Below are 21,577 nucleotides of genomic sequence, written 5' to 3'. Positions count from 1 at the left end.
AAAAAAACCCCGTTGGTTTTGAAGGATTTTGATTCTCCACTGATGTTGCATTTATTACTTCTGTTTCATGTAAAAATACTGTCTTGTGGGGCCATCTTCAGTTGTTGTGATCTATGTCTTGCCAGATGGCTTGGGAGGAGAGAGTAAGGCTGGTGACTGCACAGCTCTCCCTCACTTATATCCAATTCACTTGCAAGTCAAAATATCTCCTTCCTGATGTCAGAGTCCTCTTTGAGAGTGAAGGACAAGCAACAACCTGTGAGTAGAGGTAATTTCCCCATTGGAGCACCAACTGGCCAGTTCCAGTTGGGCAATGCAGCCCCTTTCTTCTTTCCTTCCTTCCCCTTTCTTCTCTGCTTCCTCTTGGTCTGTCCACATAGGGACACCTATGTGTCCACCTTACTTGTGGGTGCTTTACCCAAAGAAATATAAATTTGTGTCACTGAAACCTAGCAAGATATCTTGGGGTTTAAGGGCTAGATTTTTATTTTCTACGGACCATGACTTAAACCTAAATCACTGTGGCTCTCATTGATTGACCAACAATAGGTCACAGTGCAAGCCTCACTTGGTCATTTTTTGGGCCCTGATGGCTCAGAGTGAGTGTAAATAGCAATTGTTTCCATTTTGGCCAGAAACTCTGAGGGTCTTCCCCTCCCAGACTGATATTTCTTTCATTTATTTATTCATTTATTTATTTATTTTCATTTATTCATTTATTTATTTATTTATTTATTTATTTATTTAATTTTTTTATTGATTGATTGATTGATTGATTGATTTAATTATTTGTTTGGCTAGGTAAAAGAGTCCATTCTTTGTCTCATTTTCACCTAGCCTTAATTACCGAATGGGTGTTGCCTCAGACAAACTGAGACCAGGGAATAATCTTAGCTTAAAAAGGCCAAGGCCTCCCACTGCATCCCGTGCTATCTCCAGCCATCCTGATCTATATCTTGCCACTGCACTCAGATGGCTCTCGAGGAGAGAGTGAGGCTGGTGACTATGCACAGCCCTCCCTCACTTAAATCCAATGCACTTGCAAGTCAAGACATCTCCTTCCTGATGTCATAGTCCTCTTTAAGAATGAAGGACAAAAAAAAACAATAACAACAAAATGCTGTCCTGCATCATCACTACAGAATATTTTCTAGAATAATTTAGTGTGTTTAGTAGAGAGCAGAGTCTTGGGAAAATACTACAAAAAAGACATTTCACAGTTTTACAATTGAAACATTTCCCATTAACCTTCTATGTAGGTATTTTGTTTTTGGTTTTAAATTCTGGACAAGATATGCTATTTCATTTGTATGGAAGAATTCTCAGTGAGGAAACTCCCTTTACAAATGCATTTAAGATTTCTTTTCCCCTGTAATTTATATTTGTAGATCACTTCCTAGGGGCAATGACAGACTTCCCAGAGTCACACAGCCCATGTGGGTGAGAAGTTGCACTTGAATCAATACGTTCCTCACTCTTAGACATGCTCTCTAACTTTACTACAACCACTGTCTCATTTACTTAGGTATGAGGTGATATTTTTCAAATTTATGCAGTCATTGAAATGACTATTACTAAATAGACAGGGAATTACTAATTATTAACGTGGAAATCATTTCTGAATTTGCTGTCTGCATGCAGACCAACAATGCAGTGAAAGCCAAAAATGATCCAAAAATTGAAGTAAAGTTAAAGATAAAAATAAGATGACTCCATGCAAATTCATTAGCTCCAATCTTACCTATTCAAACAGAAGTGCCATTGAGAATTGGGAAATAAAAATTTGACAGATCTTTGACATATACTAGAACCATTGCTGCAGAAGCTTACTGGTAAAATCAATTGCCATAACAAAGAGCCTAAAGGAATCCAGAAACTGCCTCACCTAGCAACTAATTCATTTCCTTGCCAAGTAAAGACATGTTAACCAAGGGCATCATGATTTCATGATATAGACATTATAGAAAAGGATGCTGAAAGATAATTAGCAATATTGTCATGTTAAAGAGCAGAGAGAAGGTCTAGGACTACAGTAACCTTGGCGTGAATCCAAACTAATTCATATTTTTATCCAAAGAGCATTTATAAAGGAAGAAAGAGACTAAAATAAGGAAAAAGATCATAAACTTTAAGCATTTCATAACACACTAATATCATCACTGAAGGACCACATTTATAATTTAATACATCAGTACCCGGTGTATAGTATGAAGAAGCAGAAATTACTTTAATAACAGTGAAGGTGAGAAGAACAGCTGGATCAACCTAAATACAGAAGATTTCCATACAATTTCAAAAGTTACACAATTGCCTAAAACGTATAAAGAATAGCATGACGATAGACATACATACATATATATATATATATACATATATATATATATATATATATATATATATGTGTGTGTGTATATATATATATACACATATGTGTGTATATGTGTGTGCTTATATTTTTCAATCAGGACTAAATGTAGCCTTAAAGATTACTCTCCAGCAAGATGTCTTATTTATAAGTTCTTTGATGGATAGAGGCCAGCAGAGAGATAACTCGGTTTAATGTTATTCTTGCTATCAATTTCAACACAGATATAAAATAGGGGAAGAAATTAATAGAATTGCAGTAAAGTGGGAAAGAAACAAGATTTGGCATCAGTGGAACTTGGTTTAAATCTTAGCATGCCTACTATTGCTACTTTTGTGACATTAGTGGTGAGTGACTCAGTCTTTCTGGAACACAGTTTCCTCATCTATAAAATGAAGAACTTAGCCTAAACATCTGCTACATTCCATTCTAGATCTAAGTCTAGGATCTTCAGAATGCCCGACAATGTAATTAGCCTCTGGAGAATTTCACAATCAAAATAAAAATGTCCTGTCTATCCTTTAGAGTGGCTAAGGCTGCAGATACTCCTAGTTGTGAAAAAACATTTGAATCAGGCACAATGAGCCTCAAGTCCAGGATTTAACATAAACGAGCACTTGAAAAACAGTAATACTAATCATACCTTTACTAAAGGTATTAAGAACATTAGTGATTAGGATACCTGATGAAAGTCAGATTCAATTGCAGATTCCTGGATTGAGTCACATATACACATACACACACACACTTTTGTGCTCAGTTTTAATACAAGTAGCTTTAATAAATGATGAGGATCCCACCAGGTTAAAAAAAAACAATGATTTCTCTCCCTAGACCCCAATATGTGTGGCTTTTGCACCTCAAATAATAGATTCCAGGTAAGCCCTGTGATCATTCATCGGTCTACATACAAAAGACTATGTTTATGGAAACATTCATTATAGACAATACCCTAGGCCCAGAATTGAATTGGAAGTAGGAAGTAGGCTAGATTACATTTGGAAATTATGCATGCTCTTTAAAGATTCCAAGCTCTTCCCACAATTGAATATCCATTTTAATAACACCAATATTCTTCTAGTGATGGTATATGGCTGTAAGTCATGCAATATCAGAATCTCTGGAGAAACATTTATAGGAGATGGAGAGATGAATGCATAGGGATAACTCAACTGCAGCATATTACCCACAATGTGATAAATGTCTGAGACAAGTGAATTTTTTATTACATATCACTTTTTTTGGGGGAAATTAATGGCATTGGTAACTTATTATTCTATGTGTCATTAAATTTATTCAAATGTAAATGATTTGTTTTTACATTCATAGATCATAACTAAAATAATCAACTTTATTCTGAAAACATATTGTATTATATGTTGACTAAAAAGTGCAACATGATATGCTGCTATGTATTATGGAAGTGAAGAAATTCAAATAAAAAAACACAACAGAATGAGATTTATATTAAAAAAAATTCTCCTCATGTTCCTCACCCGCTAAAATGTTGTTTGTTATGACTACACATAACATTATTGTAATATATACACTTGAATGTATGACAATGTGACCATTTTGGAAAATACAAGAGGATCATTACTTACATGAAAACATTTAAATTTAATAATTTAATATGTTGATGAAACATAATTAAAAACCCGTAAGAATTAATTTTCATATTTTACAATGTTTTTTATTTATGATTCCAGTGTATTTTATTTTTCAAATAAAATATAAATCATTGAGTTCTTTATAGTTATTCTTACTTGTTACATCTTTTCCTTAGAAATTTGACCGTTGAGATAATATATTGTTTGTTTTGTTTTCAAAACTTTAGCTTTATTGTTAAATGACTCATTCCTTTATCTTCAAAGAAATGTTAAATTTCTGGTCTGTTAAGTATAGTAATACTGGTCATCATCTGGAAATTATGTTTCCCATTGATAAATTTTCTAGATAGTTGCCTTATTCCTTCAAACATTTAAAATCTTTAATCCAGAGTTTTGTTTTGTTTTGTTTTTTTTAAATCTCAGATCTATCTATCTAGGTTTATCTATCTAGGTATGCATCTTTCTGTCTATGTATGTATGTATCTATCTATCATCTCTATGTATCAATATATTAATATGATTATATACATAGAGACAGATATATTGTTGTATTTAATATAATTGGTTTTAATTATAACCCTGTGTATTTTTTTTTATTCATTTAAAAACATTATTCTGAGGAGAGGTCCAAAATCTTCATAAGACTATTGAAGAGGCCTGTGACCAAAAAACAACAACAAAAAAACCCCCCAAAAAACTCCCATAAACTAATGTTTCTTTTTAAGTGTTTTGATGTACTTTTTGTATATACCACAGTCATTTCCTAATATTCCTCCCTCCCATGGAATCTTTTCTAATAAAGGAGAAAGAATAAGTTAAATCAATTAACAAAGCAAGTTCTTTCAGAGTAGGCTACATTCAGGATTCCTTCTCCTTCCAGTCACTCATGACAATTTTTCTTTGAGAAATAAAATGTCAATTTCATCATTTGTTCTCCAGGGAAAGCTTAGTCATTTTGTAAAATATTCATTCATCTGTATTTTGGTGTTATTTATTTTCAAATAATTATTTTAGTCCTTGTATATAGTGTTTTCTTGTATTTTTGTTTGTTTTCCAACAGGTTATACCAATCTTCCTACATTTCTCTGAATTCTTCATAATTTTTTTTTTGCAGCCCTGTAATTGCTCCAGTCATTACTCAATAGATCACCACACACTTTGCTTCTAGTTGTCATTTGTCTTACTTTGTTTTGTTGTTGCCTTAAAAATGTAGCTATCCATAATTTGGCATATATGGCATCTTTTAGCCTTTGACTTTTCAACATATGTAAAACAATAGTGGAATCATTGTATTTTAATTTTGGTGACTTTTCTCTCACAATTCCAAATATTTTTTTTAAAAAATTAGCAAGTCTGTCTTTACCAATATAGTTTTATTTGCATGTCCTTCTACTTCCCTTCTAACAATATCTACTTAAATAGTCTGTCATCCTTTATTTTGACCTTTGAGGAAAACTTTGATAATCAGACTACTTTGTCCTTGACATAAAGATTATTGAATGTTATATTTTCTAGATGGCATATATAAGATCATCATTCTGAACATTATTATAATGTCTTATAATACAATATTGGTTTTAGGATCCAACAGATTATGACAGATTATTTGGCCCTAGAATACCTGACCTCAAAATACTGTGATTTTACAGATCTCGGATCTATTTGTTAAACATCATTTTTTTCTCTCATCTCTTTTTATTAGACTTCCAGTTCTTACTTATATAATTATAACTTACTCTATAGTACTTTTCTTTAAGAGTAGCTGTGTGGGATAGTTGATAGAGTGTAGGACCTAGAGTCAGAAAGAATCGTCTTCCTGAGTTGAAACCTGTCCTCAGACACTTATTGTATGTGTGACTTTGAGTTTAAACTGTTAGCCTCAATGAGCTGGAGAAGGAAATGCAAACCACTTCAGTATTTTTGCCAAAACAAAACAAACAAAAACACCCAAATAGGATCACGGAGAGTCAAATATGACTAAATAACAAAAACAACCAACTCTCCTGCCAATTCTTCAATTTAATGGCTTGCTTCAAATATCTTGTACTGCTTTGGGCTAGAAAACTATAAACATAGCTCATTTCAATGCTGTGTAAAATAATGTCATTGACTTAAATTACAGAACTCTAATCCAGGGACCTCTGGAGTCCTCAGAATAAAGTATGTGGGCTTTGGGGAAGTTTTGCATGTTTAAACTCTTTTTCATTTACTTATTGGTTCATATTTTGTTTTAAATGCTTGAGAATATTAGAGATATGACCTCTAGATACACTTGATTTACTGTACTTCTCTTTTTGAATTATATTACTGTGAAGGAACAAACTCAGCTGATTAGCCAGTATTCGGATATACTATGGTTATTAAAAAAAAAAAAAAGGCTTCAGTACAAAGAATAATTCTTCATAGTTATTTGAAATGCATTATTTTTAATTAAATCACTTAAATTATTATTAGAAATGATGTCTTTAATTAGAAGCTACATGAAGAGTTATTAACGTTATAAATGTTGGTAATTAGTACAGTTAGAGCTTGATGCACCCATAACAGATTTTCAATTTTTTCTTCTTTTTATACTTGCCAGAATATTTCAGACTTCAAAATATTCATCATCACTTTTAATTTACAAAGATCAAAGCACTGATCAAATGTGTAGCTCCAGATGTTTGTTAGCTGTGCATTCACAATTTGTGTCTCATATCTTGAGGAAATGCTTTCAAGTCAGCATGCAGGGATTATCAAATGCATTATATAGAAGTGGCAAATCAATATGGATTTCCTCTCTATGTTGTTCTGATCAGGATATGGATAATTTTGTGATTGTTTAATAGTAGAATTACTATATCATAGACTTTGTGAATATTCAGTGATTTTTTTTTCTATTGTTTAGGCCAAATGATATGCCCCCAAAGGTGAAGAACCTGCTAGCTGGTAAGGCACCCCATTCTATTTTTGATAACTCTATTTTTTAGGGAATTTTTGTTTGTTTTTCTTTCCTATGACATCAAGCTTAAAGTTTTATCTTTATAATTTCCGCCAGTACCCCTGGTTATCCCATCTTGGACTACACAATCTAATATGTATCAATACTTCAGATATTTTCAATATATTTTGCATACTAACATTTCAAATACAGGGAGATAGTCATTATGTCCCTCAATCTTCTCTATGTTAAACACTACTCTTTTCTAGGCTAAACATCTCCATTTACTTCAATGAATGCTCATATGACATAGACTCAAGACCCTTTACCATCTTGATTGTTCTCCTCTGGATAATCTCCCATTTAATAATTCTCCTGAGGTATTGTAATAGCAGAATGCAAATAGATGAAGTCAATTCCTTATTACTGGAAGTTACAGTTCTCTTAATGCTACTCACAAAGGGATTAGCTTTTTTGACTCAACATATTAAACGAATATTTCATCAAAACCAACAGAAATTTTTCAAGCGGTGATATTTATTCACATATTCCATCTCATAATTGTGAAGATTAATTTTATACCTGTGTAAGACTTTACTTATTTCTATTGAATTTTCTACCCTGAAATATATTTTTATGCATTCTGACTTGATTGAAAGTGTGGCTGTTCTTCCCAGCTTTGTATAATTGGAAAATTTGATAAGCATGACATTTTTTACCGTTATATAAATCATGGATAAATATATTAAATAACATAGGATCATTGGGGCACTCCACTGGAGATTTCCTCAAAGTTGACATGGAACCCATTAATGTCTACTTTTTGACTCAATCATTTCAAAAATAATACACTTTTACTATTGCCAAGCACATTTCAATAATTTCTGTCACAATAACATGAGATACTTTGTCAAAAGCTTTTCTAAATTCCAAATAAAATATGCCTACAGGATTAGAGATTAAATAGTTAAGTAAATTAGTCTGGAAAGATCTAGATATTCACCATCTATTTGTTCAAGAATATTCTAAAATTTCTTCTCTTTTCTCCTTACTAATTTTCCTTCTAATTTTCTACCTTATTCTTCTTCCTCCTTGTTAACTTTCTCATTTTCCTTCTTTCTTATCCTTTTTCTCATTCTGTCTTCCTCCTCTTCCTTTTCCTCTTCTTCCTCTTTCTTCTCTTTCCTCTTCTTGTTCTTTCTGTGTATGTTGTCCTTTTCCTAACTCCTCCTTTTCTTCCTCATATCGCAGCAAGTGGTTCAGCAATCATATCTGTGTTTTTTTTTTATTTATTCATTCATTTGTGTATTTGTTTATTTATTTATTCATTATCTCTGGAGCTTATAATAATTCTTCACAGACAGATGACTTGAATTCCTCAAAGGAAGGAATCTAGTACTTGTTTCTTAATCGTTTTTATTATTTTTTTTTCCTAGTTGACAGGTTATACCTAAAAAAAAATAAAAATAAAAATTGAGTAGCTCTACCATCTCTACTGATTAAATACATCCTATGTACACTGAGCAGTGGTGCAGTCCTTTATTTTTTCATCTTCTTTTCTCTAATATGGATAAAATAAACAACCAAACAAAAATAATTTTATCTTTTCTTTCCAATAACGTTATTTTCATGATATTTTGCATTATTTTGGATTTAGCCTCTGCTATATGCTCTTTCCAATGCCTCTGTGTGTGTATATATACACACATATATGTATTAAAATTTTAATTGATTGGCAAGTTACTTGTATATTTATATTGTTCTCTTTAGACAATTATTTTCCCTCCTCATTAGAATTTTTTTTGTTATGTCTTCAGTGATCTTTAGAATTTCTTATGTGTCCTGTACTAGTCACACCTATTAAACTATAGTTATTATACCTTACCTCATTTTATTGTGAATCATTTGAATCAGCTATGATTAAATCTTGGGTAATGTCAGGTAGATTGTTTTCTTCTCTCTCTCTTGTAAATGCTAGAAAATTCATCCCTAAGTTATCTTTATTTCCACATAACATCCAGTTCCTCTGAATTGGTGAAAATCAGACCAAGAATATGCCTTACTCTTTATCTTTTGAAAGATAAAGTTGTTCAAACAAACAAAAGATATTAGCTATTCTGCTTTTGGCAGAGATAAAATTGGAGGAGGTGACTGGAAAAGTAAAGTTTCTCATCACAAGTATATTATGTTTGTGCCAAGTTTATGTATTTTCCTCACCATTTCATTTTTTTCCCCTCTTTCTGTCTGGGTGGTGTGCAGTATAACCCAAAGAAAAAAACTGCATCTGATTGTCCTTCCAAATCTGATCGATTTCCAACCTAAATCTCTTCACTACGATTCCAAGCTCTACTTTCTAACATTTCTCAATAAGTATATTGCATTAATACAGAATTATATCCTACTCTCTTTTACTTATCCTGTTCCTTTTAAATAAGGTATATGTAATCACATCTATGTTTCAGTCATGAGTTTTGTGCATCCCCAAAAAAAATAGAAAAGAGAAAGATCAATAGATTAAACTATTCAAAATCCCAGAGTATGTGTAGGAAAGTAGTTTGAAGCCATAGCTAGTATTATTCATATTTTATAGATGAAAAATTAAACTTTTAAATAATTGAATGGTTTTCCCAGGGTTAGAAGATAATAAGTTTGATAGGCAGAAATTGTATTCAGATCTTGCATCATCCACTTTGGACTTCACATTCTCCATTTTCCCATGCTGCTTGTCAGTGCAAGAACTGCATAGGCATGATGTTTAAATTTGGCTTCAACAATCTTAAAGTAATGTTTCTCTTATTCAAATTAGGAAAAAAAGCTTTTATTTGAACTCTTGATAGTCAGAATCCCTATTATTTTTCTGTATATTATGTCGTCTGTTGTTTTTGTAGATAAAATTAAAATGGAACAACATAATCCAAGAGAATTATAACCATTTTCTTATTGGCAATGTTTAATTAAATATAATATTGTGGTGACTAATATAAATTATACACTAAGAATAAATTAACAACAAAAGTATCATATTATTCAGGTAAGGGGTCAAATGGCATCAATAAATATAGGCTTCTTTAGTAAAGGTCAATAATTTCTATGCAAGTTAACATCAGTTGATGGTACTCTTTAACTTCATGACCTTCAAAATATGACAAATAATGACTTTTCTTGTTTCTATGTGGTGCATATTATGTTTGTGCCTCTATTTTGTAGGAATTCAATATTTAGTTCCATAGGGGAAAAATAATGACAAAAGTCCTCATTCCCCTGGGCTTGCAAAATTCAGAAATTTTGTGATCATTTTACCTTCAATGGTCACTTTCAGAAGGAACCCTTGATGGTGATTCTCAGTTCTGTGTTAAATATTTTCCTGAGAAGTTGTGCTATTTAAAATTTGTGAACCTGTATGATTAAATAGAGGGGTTGCCAGGTATGATTTGTGAAAATCTATACTGCTACAGGAAATGTTTGCATTGATGAGATTACATAGTTAATGTAGTAATTGATTGTCAACAAAAACAAAGTGCAGTGTGTGCTCATGCATGCACATGCACATGTGCACACACACACACACACACATTTTCTTTTTTAAATATTGCCTTTTAGCCTACTACCTAATAGGTAAGTCAATCTCACTGGACCTATTAACACTAACCTATTTGTTCTCTCTCTCTCTCCAGGCTATCTCCTCTCCAATCCATCATCCTCAGAACTGTCAAAGTGATATTACTAGCATACACATTTGTTCATGCCATTCCCCTGTTCAAAATGCTTCATTAGGTACTTATTTGCCTCTACGACAAGTACGATCTCCTTTGATTAATATTTAAGTCTTTTAGAATATGACTTTAAAATATCTTCTTTTATAATACTACTTCTATTATATGATTAAATCTCACACATTACATCTTCCTCAGAAACTGACCTACTTCATTTCCCCATGAACAATATTCTAGACTCTTCATGACTAGATTTAATCCTCACCATTGTCTCTCAGTGTTGCTTTCTGCACTCAGATCATTTCACTTACTACATGAGGCCTTTCCTAATCTCACTTTTTAGTGCTCTGACACATCATACATTGTTGGTATTTTCTATATTTGTGTTTATTTATCTGTGTATACATTGTTTCCTATTAGTTTTCCATATATAAACATCTTCAAGGAAGGACTTGTTTTTTGTTTTTTTGCCTTTGAACCCCCAGTATTTAGTTTAGAGCAGGTGCTTTATAAAGGATAGTTGAAATAAATAGAATAACACAATGAAAAAAAAGTAAAGCAGAGCAACAAGATTAAAAATCCAAGTAAAAGAAATTAATTTTGGAAAAGAACACAAACTCGTGAGTATTTATAGAATGTGGAATGAATTAGGGGCAGTGCAGTGGAGAGAACTTGGGACTTGGCATAAGGAAGTGAATTTGAAGACTGCTGTAGATTTGAAATAGCTGTGTGAACCTGAGTAAGTCACATAAACTTTCTATAACTCTCTTTTTCATCTGTTAAACAGAGATATCTCCTAGAATTATTTCAAATTTCAAACAAGATACCATGTAAAATGATCCTTTAAAACTTTAAGATGTTTTATAATGGTAGTTTTTATATTAATGTATTATAATTATCATCAATTAGTTTGATGTCATATCAAAAACATACTGGAGCAAAGACTATTATAAATAAAAATTCCCCTATAGGGATAATTATATGTGTATGATTTTATCTGGAGCTATGATTTCATTGTACAGAGAACTCTTGGTGAGAAAACACTCCCAATTCAGGTTGACACACTGCAGTTTACAGTCTTAGACAGTTGCCTGTGTTACTGACAGGTTAAATGATTTACCCAGTACTATAATTCCATGCTGTGTCAAAAGTAGGAATCCATATACAGGGGAAGAGATTGGGTCTATAACCACTATACCATGATGTTTCTCTTTCTACACAAATAATATTTTAAGACCTAGTTTTTCTTCTAGTGATGACAGCTTTTGATGAGGATGATTAGGATTAATTATACCACTTATATAGTCTTTTAAATTTACAAAGTAGTTTCCTACCAACCATCCTGGAAGGTTGCTCCATATTTTTGATAATAGTTTTATTATTTCTACTTTACAGAAGAGAAACCTGAGGTTTGAAGAGTTTAAGTGACTTTCCTTTGATTATGCAGCTCGCAAATATCAGAGCCAGGATTCAAATTGAGGTCTTTCAAATTCAAGTCCATTACCCTTTCTATTACAGTATTCTAGTGCTACCAAACTCAAATAGAAACAAATCCTGGCAGGTTGTGTATTAACTTAGTACAAATTGACATTATTTATCTTCCATTATACTATATTGAAGGTTTCCCAATTGCTTATCACTTGTAGCCCATGGACCAAGAATATGAATCCCTGTACCATGTTATATTTTGTTAAACAAGTAATCAAAAAGTAGATAGTAATTTTGTGCTTCAGATATTTTTTATATTATAAAATAAGAGATGGCATAAGGTCAGTCCTAAAGTGAGATTAGGTGAAAAAGAAATAGTGATAATTGTATATGTCCCCACATGACATATAACCAAAGACATCCATAATAGCCAAAACTTGGCACTGGTAAATGCACCCAAGTAAACTTCTTGTCAAAGTATAGAATGATTACCATTAGTGTTTATGAACAATATGAGAACTATAAAACCAAGATGGAGTAAAGAGAACTTAATGATGTCCAGCTCAAATGGATTGTGAAAATAAATAATTATTTATGTAATCATCAATCTAGATCTGGAAGAGACCTTAGAGATACTCCAATTTTACCCCCTCATTTTAAAAATGAAGAAGTTAAGACACAGAAAGGTTATTTGATCTATCCAAGGTTACAAAGCTTAAAGCTTCAGAAACTAGATTTAAGCCTGCATCTTATTAACATAATGTCAGTTCTCTTTTCACTACATTACTTATCTCTTTACAAAGGAGATTCTTTGTGAAGAAGATGTCATCCATCCCAAAAGGAAGATAATGGCATCTAAAAGTGGTTAATGGAGATGATTCTGGGAAGATGGTAGAGTAGGTCAGAAAATTTCAAGCTCTCAAGATTTTCCCCACAAAAGCAATAAAATAATGCCTCAGAGTGAACATAGAGAGGTGACAATAAATAAGAGTAGGAGCAGAAAAGGGGTCCTCCTGAGAAAATCAGAGAAGATCTAAAGAAAAATCCCTGGACCAGGTTTCCTCCCTGTGAAGAGTAAATACCTCCAGGATAGGGACCACTTAAGCAACAGGCAGCAAGTCCTGGGGTTAGTAATATTGGGAGGCTGCCTTTGCCTAGCCAAAGAACTCCCAGGACAGTGAGGGGAGTTTGGCCTCTCAGCTAGGGAAGGTCTAGGGAACATCTGTTGGCAAAGAACGCCAGAACCAGCTGTACTATGGAGATGTGGTGGAGGCCAGAAGGAACCAACACATTCTGAGTGAGAGCAGAAACAGTGGAGTGGGGATGTCAATGGCTATGAACACTTAATAAAGAGGCTGGAGGTCTTGGTTTGAGTTCAGGGTCTGAAGGGAGAATTGAAGAGGTTCTGAGGCCAGGGTTACTATCCTCCATACCATAGGACTTGAGGTGATTATAGGATTTGTTGTTTGACCCATTCATTTTTTGGATTAGATTATTTTATTTCTAATTATTTTTTAGTCTAACTTTCCATGGCCCTTTATTACACATAATTTTTTATTGCATCATGATCTGAAAAGAATGCATTTAATAATTCTGCCTTCCTGCATTGGATTGTGAGGTTTTTATGCCCTAGTACGTGGTCAATTTTTGTCTATGTGCCACTTACCACCGAGAAAAAAATATATTCCTTTCTATCCCCATTCAATTTTCTCCATAAGTCTACCATACCTAACTTTTCTACTATTCTATTCACCTCCTTAGGTTCTTTCTTGTGTATTTTGTGGTTAGATTTATCTAGTTCAGAGAAGAGGAGGTTGAGGTCCCCCACTATTAGAGTTTTGTTGTCTATTTTGCCCTGTAATTCCCTAAACTCCTCTAAGAATTTGGATGCTATACCATTTGTTGTATATATGTTTAGTAATGATATTACTTCATTGTCTATAGTACCTTTCACCTGGATGTAGTCTCCTTCCTTATTTCTTTCGATAAGATCTATTTTTGTTTCTTCTTTGTCTGAGATCAGGATTACTATCCCTGCTTTTTTTTTTAATTAACCTGAAACATAATATATTCTACTCCAGTCTTTTACTTTTACCCTGCATGTGACCTTCTGTTTCAAAAGTGTTTCCTATAAACAACATATTGTAGCATTATGGTTTTTAGTCCATTCTGCTATCAGCTTCCATTTTGTAGGAGAGTTCATCCCATTCACATTCACAGTTATGATTACTATCTGTGTCTTTCTCTCCATCCTATTTCCCCTTTGTTTATGCTTTTCTTTCTCCTTTGTCCCTTTCCCTCCTCAGTACTGTTTTCCTTTTGACCACTGCTTTCCTCAGTCCCACCTCCGTTCTATTAACCCCTTCCCTTTTCTTCCCCTTTACCCTTGCTGCTTCTTCCCTCCCTTACATGCCTCCTCCCTTTTCTTTCCTGTCTATAGGGCAAGTTAAATTTCTCTACCTAACTGATTATGTTATTCCCTCCTTGAGCCAAATCTGATGGCAGTAAAATTCAAACAATGCTCATCTCCCTTCCTTCTTCTGCTCTACTATAAAAGGTTTTTGTGCTTTTTCCTACAATGTAATTTACCTTCTGTGCCTCCTCCTCTTTCCTTTTCTCTCAGCACATTTCCTCGATTAGATCAGATTAATCCACTTACTTAGATCTATTTAACCCACTTCATTAGATTTTTTTTATCATTACATCAATGGCAACTCATACCCACCCCCTCTATGTATATCCCTTTAAAATGGTGCAATAACAATACAGTTCTAGAGAGTTACAATTGTCATCTTCCTTTGTAGGAATGTAAACAGTTTGCCCTTATTAACAGCATGTTGTTTTTTTTCTTTCTGTCCTTTTTACCATTTTATGTCTCTCTTGAGTCTTGTATTTGAAGATCAAATTTTCTGTTGAGCTCTGGTCTTTTTATTAGGAAATTTTGGAAGTCTCCTATTTTGTTGAATGTCCATCTCCTCCCCTGAAATATTATGCTCATTTTCACTGGGTAGTTTATTCTTGGTTGTAATCCAAGCTCTTTTGCCTTATGGAATATCCTATCCCATGCCCTATGATCTTTTAATGTAGAAGCTGCAAGGTCCTGCATAATCCTCACTGTGGTTCCATAATATTTAAATTGTTTCTTTCTGGCTACTTGCAATATTTTATCTTTGACCTGGTAATTTTGGAATTTGGCTACTACATTCCTTGGCATTTTCAATTTGGGATCTCTTTCAGGAGGTGATCAGTGAATTCTTTCTAAGGCTGTTTTACTCTCCGGTTCTAGTACTTCAGGGCAGTTTTCCTTGATGATTTCCTGAAAGATGCTGTCCAGGTTCTTTTTTTATTGTGATTTTCAGGTAGATCAATAATTTTTAAATTGTCTCTCCTGGATCTGTTTTCCAGGTCAGTGGTTTTACCATTTTCATCTATTTTTTCATTCTTTTGTTTCTATTTGACTGACTCTCTTTCTCTCATAGAGTCATTACCTTCCATTTCCCAATTCTAATGTTTAACAAATTGTTTTTTTCTATTAGATTTTGTACTTCCTTTTCAATTTGGCCCGTTTTATTTTTTAAGGAATTCTTCTCCTCAGTGAGTTTTTGTGTCTCCTTTTCTGTTTGGCCAATTCTGCTTTTTAAGGAGTTTTTTTTTTTCAGTTAAATTGTGTCCCTCCTTTTCCAAGCTATTGACTTTCTCTTTCATACCTCTCATTTCTTTTCCCAATTTTTATTCTATGTCTCTTATTTGCCTTTTTTTAAAAATACATGGGCAGCTAGATTAGCCAGGAAACATCAAGAGTCCTGTGGGAGGCCAGTGGTGGTGGAGGGGGCCAGAGGCATATCATTACTGGTGTACTAGAACAGTCTGACCACCAGCAGGGCCCTTAGCAGGTGCTGGTAGAACCTAAATGGGCAGAAATTCCTCCCTCCATGCCCATTCCCCCGTCCCAGCCTGGGGAGACTTCTCTAATTCCCTAAAGCCCAAGAGGGTGGAGTTGATTGGAGATATACAACTGGGAGGGTCAGCTGCTTAGACATGGACCAGGATTCCTTGATACTGAGGGGGCTGGGAGGAGGGTGTTCAGGTCATTTGAAGCCTCTAGCTCAGGAGTGATCTCTTCACTTATTCTTCTGGGAGAGAATCATGCCTGCTTTGGTTGCTTCCTGGTTAAATTGGCTGCTGTGTTCAGGGCTCATTTGTTCAGGTCAGTCACCAGGCTGTCTATGGAAGCTTGGTGCCTCAGGAAGATGGGGCAGTACAGGATCTGGGAGCCATTACAGGCTGCTGGAAGCATGCACCATAGCAAGAAGGCACAATTTCCTGCATAGTAGAAGGGGAACCAGAAAAGGAAGATGTCAGAGAAAAACTCAGCCAGGCCAAATATGCTATATACCACCCAGTAGGTTAGCCAGATGGTACCATCTTCTTTGTTGGTGCTTTCAATGGCCTTGATGGAAACATTTGCTCGGTGGATGAATCCGATAAGATTTCTTAGCAGGGAGGCACCATAGCCAAATATGAGATAAAGGGCTAGGAAGGCAATGGAATTTGTAGCCAGGTAGTACTTTTTGATAATGGTGACCTCCTCCAGCTTCCCCAGGACATTGGTAATAGTGTTTTTTTTCTGCTCCAGGAACCTCTGGAAGCACTGCCTCAAGCTACCCATGGCTCCTGGGACCAAAGGGGAATGAGAGGGAGTGGGGGATGTAAGGGGGTAGAGGATGACTGGACCTGGCTCTGAGGGGCAACCCCCAGGGCTCCCCCACTGCTCTGCAGCAGTGCTGGTGGTGTCTCCCTCTCCAGGCTCCCAGGACCTCCACTCCTCCACTCCTTCAGTCGATCAGTCCCTCCCCTTCCCTTCTTACTTGACTTTTAAAGTTCTTCTTGAGCTCTTCCAAGAAGGATTTTTGGGCTTCAAACCAGTTCATATTCTCTTTCAAGGTTCCAGATGTGGTTTTGTTGACATTGTCCTCTTCAAAATTTCTGCCTTGATCTTCACTGTTCCCATAATAAGAATCTGTAGTACATTTCTTTTTGCTCATGGTGTTAGCTTATTTCCTGGCCTTTAAAAAGACTGAGCTCTCCTACTAAGGAGCAGGCAGCACTGACCCAAGCTTCTTGTTGGGAGCACTGGGCCTGGCCACTGGCTTTGTGTGCTGGGGCCTCAACTGCTGTCAGTTGGAGGCTGTGGGATTCTGGCAGGTTACCTGGTGTTGAGCTGCAATCAGCAACACTGAAATTCTAGGGGTAGGATTGGGTACTCTGGCCTCTGGAGGTTGCCTGCTCACCCAGGCCTTTCCTTCCTTTCACTTTCTTCAGTTCCTTTCAGATGGATGTTTTGCTGCTGTGGGATGTTTCTCCACCTGTCACTTTCCTCCTTGGAGCACTTCCCAGAGTTTTGCTAAGGCACTGGGAGACTTGGCTGCCATAGAATTCCAAGGCACATGATGGTTTTCTGAGCCAGTTTCCACTGGTTCCCCTGCTCATGCTGAGGTACTCGGGGGTCTTGATGTTGGTGTTCTTCTGTTCCACCACCTGGAGGTCAGGATCTCCCCTGGTATGCTGAGGTGGGGCTTTCTGCTAGCTTTCTGGGACACCTCCCATTCTGTACTGCCCCCCTTCCCAGGGCAGAGTAAGAGAGGCCTAATAACTCAAGCTACCTTGGCTACTGGACTGCTATACCCAATCTTTCTTCTGGTTCAGGTGTTCCAGGGTTTTTCCTAGGGTGATATTTTCTGGGCTTTCAGGGGTTAATATGGGATGATAAAAGCAACTTCCTATTCCACCATCTTGGCTCCCCTTTCTCTTTCCTAGAAGTGATTATAAAAACTAAACTATTACCAAAAAAGAAAAAATACACAGGCAACAAAGAAAGAATCCAACCATAGAGAGCTATCATGGGAATAGAGAAGACCAGGGCTCATCTTCAGAGGAAGATAGTGAAGCAAAGAAACCACTTTGTAGCCCAAAGAGTAATGTCAAATGGGCATCTGCCTAAAAATAATTCACTGAAGAACTTAAAAAACACTTTAAAAATCAAATGAGAGAGATTGAGGAAAAACTAAACATGAAAAATGAGAATAATCCATGAAAAACAGGAATATTATAAGAAGAAAATCAACCAATTTAAAAAGGAGATCCAGAATCTTGAGGATCAGAATTGAGCAAGGAGAAGCCAGCAAGGTTGTAAGAGATGAAGAAATTATATATACATATATACACAAATACACACATATATGTATATATACATGCACATATATACACACATAGACATATATATGTATGTATATGTATATACACACACATACACATATGTGTGTTTGTATGTATATACATAATGAAAAAATACAAGAGAATATGAAAATTCTCATAAGAAAAACAACTGTACTGGAGAACGGATCAGGAAAAGAAAACATAAGAATAATCAGATCACCTGAAAGCTATGATCAAAAAAAGAATCTTGATACAATAATAAAAGAAATAGAAACAATTCACAGATCACCTACTGAAAGAGATCTTATGAGTAAAATTCACAGGAATATTATAGTTAAATTCTGAAACCCCCAGCTCAAGGACAAAATGTTATGAGCAACAAGAAAAAAAAAAAACAATTTACATTTGGCAGTACAACAATTAGAATCAAACAAGACCTACCAGTGGTGACATTAAAAGATCATAGATCTTTGAACACTATATATTGATGAGCAAAAGAACTGGGCTTCTGGCTGAAGATATCATACCCAGCAAAGCTAAGTATTATTCTGAATGAAAAAGAAATATATTTAATACATTGCTAGACATTTAGGACTTCGTTAACAGAACAAAACCCTGAAGTCAATAAAAGATTTGTCATACAAGAGCCAAGGAAAATATAAGGTACATACAGATGACCAATTACAAGGGACTTGATAAGGATAGACTGTTTACCTTTTATGTATGTAAAACATAAAACCTATGTCTAAGATTGTTATTAGTAATTAGGTAGCTTATAAGAAAGATTGGGGTAGACCTGAGTATGATATGACTTCAAAAAGTAAAGTGTTCAAGAACAGCTAAAAGAGTAATTATCTTATACAAAAGAGGTGTGAGAGGAAGAACCAATAAAGAGGAATTAGATGGGGGGGGCTGTTAGTTCTGGAAACATTTCATCAAGAATGGGTTCAAGAGGGAAGAAATTAAGATATGTCTAGAAGAGTATAAAAGTATCCTAAATTTACAAAGAAATAAAACTCTAAGGGGATAGCAAGGAAGGAGAGGATAAAGGAGGGATTTTTAGAGGGAGGGTGAAGGAATAGGTTAAAAGGGAAATATAAGAGTGTTTAGATTTAGGGAAATGGAAGGATAAGGGAAGGATTGCTGCAGGAGGGGTAAGTTAAGTAATAGGAGGGCAAGGTAGCAGATAGAAGTAAAGTTGAGGAGTTAAGAGAGAAAAAAAGAGATAACCACAAACATAAAAACAAAGATTAGCAGTAGAATCTCTTAGGGAAAGTATATGTTTTTATGTGTGTGTGTGTGTGTGTGTGTGTGTATGTGTGTATGAATGTATGTATATGTGTGTGTGTATATGTATACATTATGTATATATCAATATATATTAATTGTAGCCTTAGGGTGGGGTAGTGGGGGGAGTAAGAGGGAAAAAAGAACAAAGTAAAAAGTGCACAGCAGAGAACAAAAGAACACCTACAAGGAAGCAAAGAAAAGATGGACAGCTTTCAATATAACACACAGTATTTAATGTATAGACTTTCTTGAAATGGAAAGTTATTGCTATCTATTCTAAATCCTCTCCTGTGTTCTGTGGTGCACATGATGTTTTTTTTTCTTATTTTATATTTAAGTTTAGATTGTGTTTCTTTTTTCTTATTATGCGTTTAAGTTTTAGTATTTGTCTAAAATTTAAAAAAAAATTAAAAAAAGAAAACAAAAAAGGTGGTTAATGCAACCTGACCATCTGATTTTCAATTAAATCAAAGCTAAAATATTTCAAGGATATTTAGGAATATTTTCCAACAATACAGATTAGCATGCTTAAATGATTTAGTATTTAGAAGTTGCTATGATTAAAGCATTTATTACCACATAGGCAACTTAGTGTTGAGATTCTCCTAGTCTCTATGTTTTTCCTCCTATTTAAAAAAAGTAATTACTGGGCTTACCTGTGAGATAATTTAAAAATAACATACTCATATTTTTACAAACTCCCACATGGGAACATTATTATTTCTACTACATTGAAATTTGATAAATGATTATTCAGCAATCACTAAAAAGTGAAAAGATCAATATGCAACTTGAACTAACCATTTAGATTTGGCTGTTCTATTCTTCTCTTTTTGTTAAAGAAATGCAAGGGAAACCCAAATTTTATTTTACCACTAATTCTGCCTGAAATAAGTGTTGTCACTGAGCAAATGTCATCTGGTAGTACACATCTGGTAGAGCAGCTGGTACTGATGGCATCTCTATGGAAATCTACAAATGAATTAGCCAAAAATTCACAGAAATTGCTGCGTATTAAATTCATAGAAAAGTAGGGGTAATTCCCACAATGTCTTAAAAATGTATTGATTGTACATCTATTTAAAGTCAAAAGAAATCATATGTACTATTGTTACCTTCAGTATGTACCATTCCTGCTTTGTGGTGAATATATCACTGACTCAAAATTTCTAAACTAGTTGTTCATATCAGTGATTAAGAAGCTTAATTTTTAAAAACAAAGCTTTTTTGTGCTTTCCATAAACCTTCTTGCTTCCATATTTCAAGAATCTATGATTTTGCTAACATGCATTTTCTTTGTGGATTAAAATGACAACAGAAATTCATCACTTGGTAGCCAGACAGTATGGTAATGAGATTTGTTACACTTATCTAACTTGTGTGTTCAATGATATGTGTAGAGCTCATAACATGGTCTACACATAAAACTTTCCTAATATGGCTAAATTTGCCAAATTTTGCTCTTTGTTGATGCAGGGCAGTTGTCAAGGTACAGTTTTGTGGGATTGTATAGGGGCAGTTTCAAGAAATCTATAGCTCTGGTTCTACAGACTGGGGTTCAGTCAGTTGTAAAGTCAGATATCCAGGTCCCCAAAATTCTAACACTTTAGGAAAATAAGCATTCATAAAAAAAAGCAGTCCCAAATATTCATGGTTCTCATGAAACAGAACATATAATAGTGGGCAGAGGAAAATAATTTCAAACTGCAGTGACATATGTTATAAGCCAGATGATCTATAAATTAGTTAGCTTAATTCACGGAATACCAGATTTCTAAGGAACCACAGATGTCTTCTAGGTCAACCTGTATTTGTACATAAATACTTGCTGTTAAATTCCTCTACAAATGATCTTCAAGACTTTGCTTCAATATATCTAGAGATGGGAAGCTCACTACTACTTGTGGTGACCAATTTTGCTTTTGGATAATTCTTACTGTTAGGAAGATTTATCTTATTTTGACATAATCTCTAATCTCCATAACTTCTGCCCATTACTGCTAGTTCTTCCTTTTGATTTCAACTGTAATGAGTC

General features: G+C 34.5%; 1 pseudogene; it reads right to left on the bottom strand.

Annotated features, from left to right (window-relative positions):
- Positions 1 to 16,231: 16,231 nt before the first annotated feature.
- On the bottom strand, positions 16,232 to 16,705 carry LOC110223573 (receptor expression-enhancing protein 6 pseudogene; annotated as a pseudogene).
- Positions 16,706 to 21,577: the final 4,872 nt, after the last annotated feature.

Source organism: Phascolarctos cinereus, unplaced genomic scaffold, assembly GCF_003287225.1.
Source record: "Phascolarctos cinereus isolate Bilbo 61053 unplaced genomic scaffold, phaCin_HiC Scaffold_7;HRSCAF=346, whole genome shotgun sequence".
Taxonomy (NCBI): Eukaryota; Metazoa; Chordata; class Mammalia; order Diprotodontia; family Phascolarctidae; genus Phascolarctos; species Phascolarctos cinereus.
This window is presented reverse-complemented; position numbering and strand designations above follow the sequence as displayed.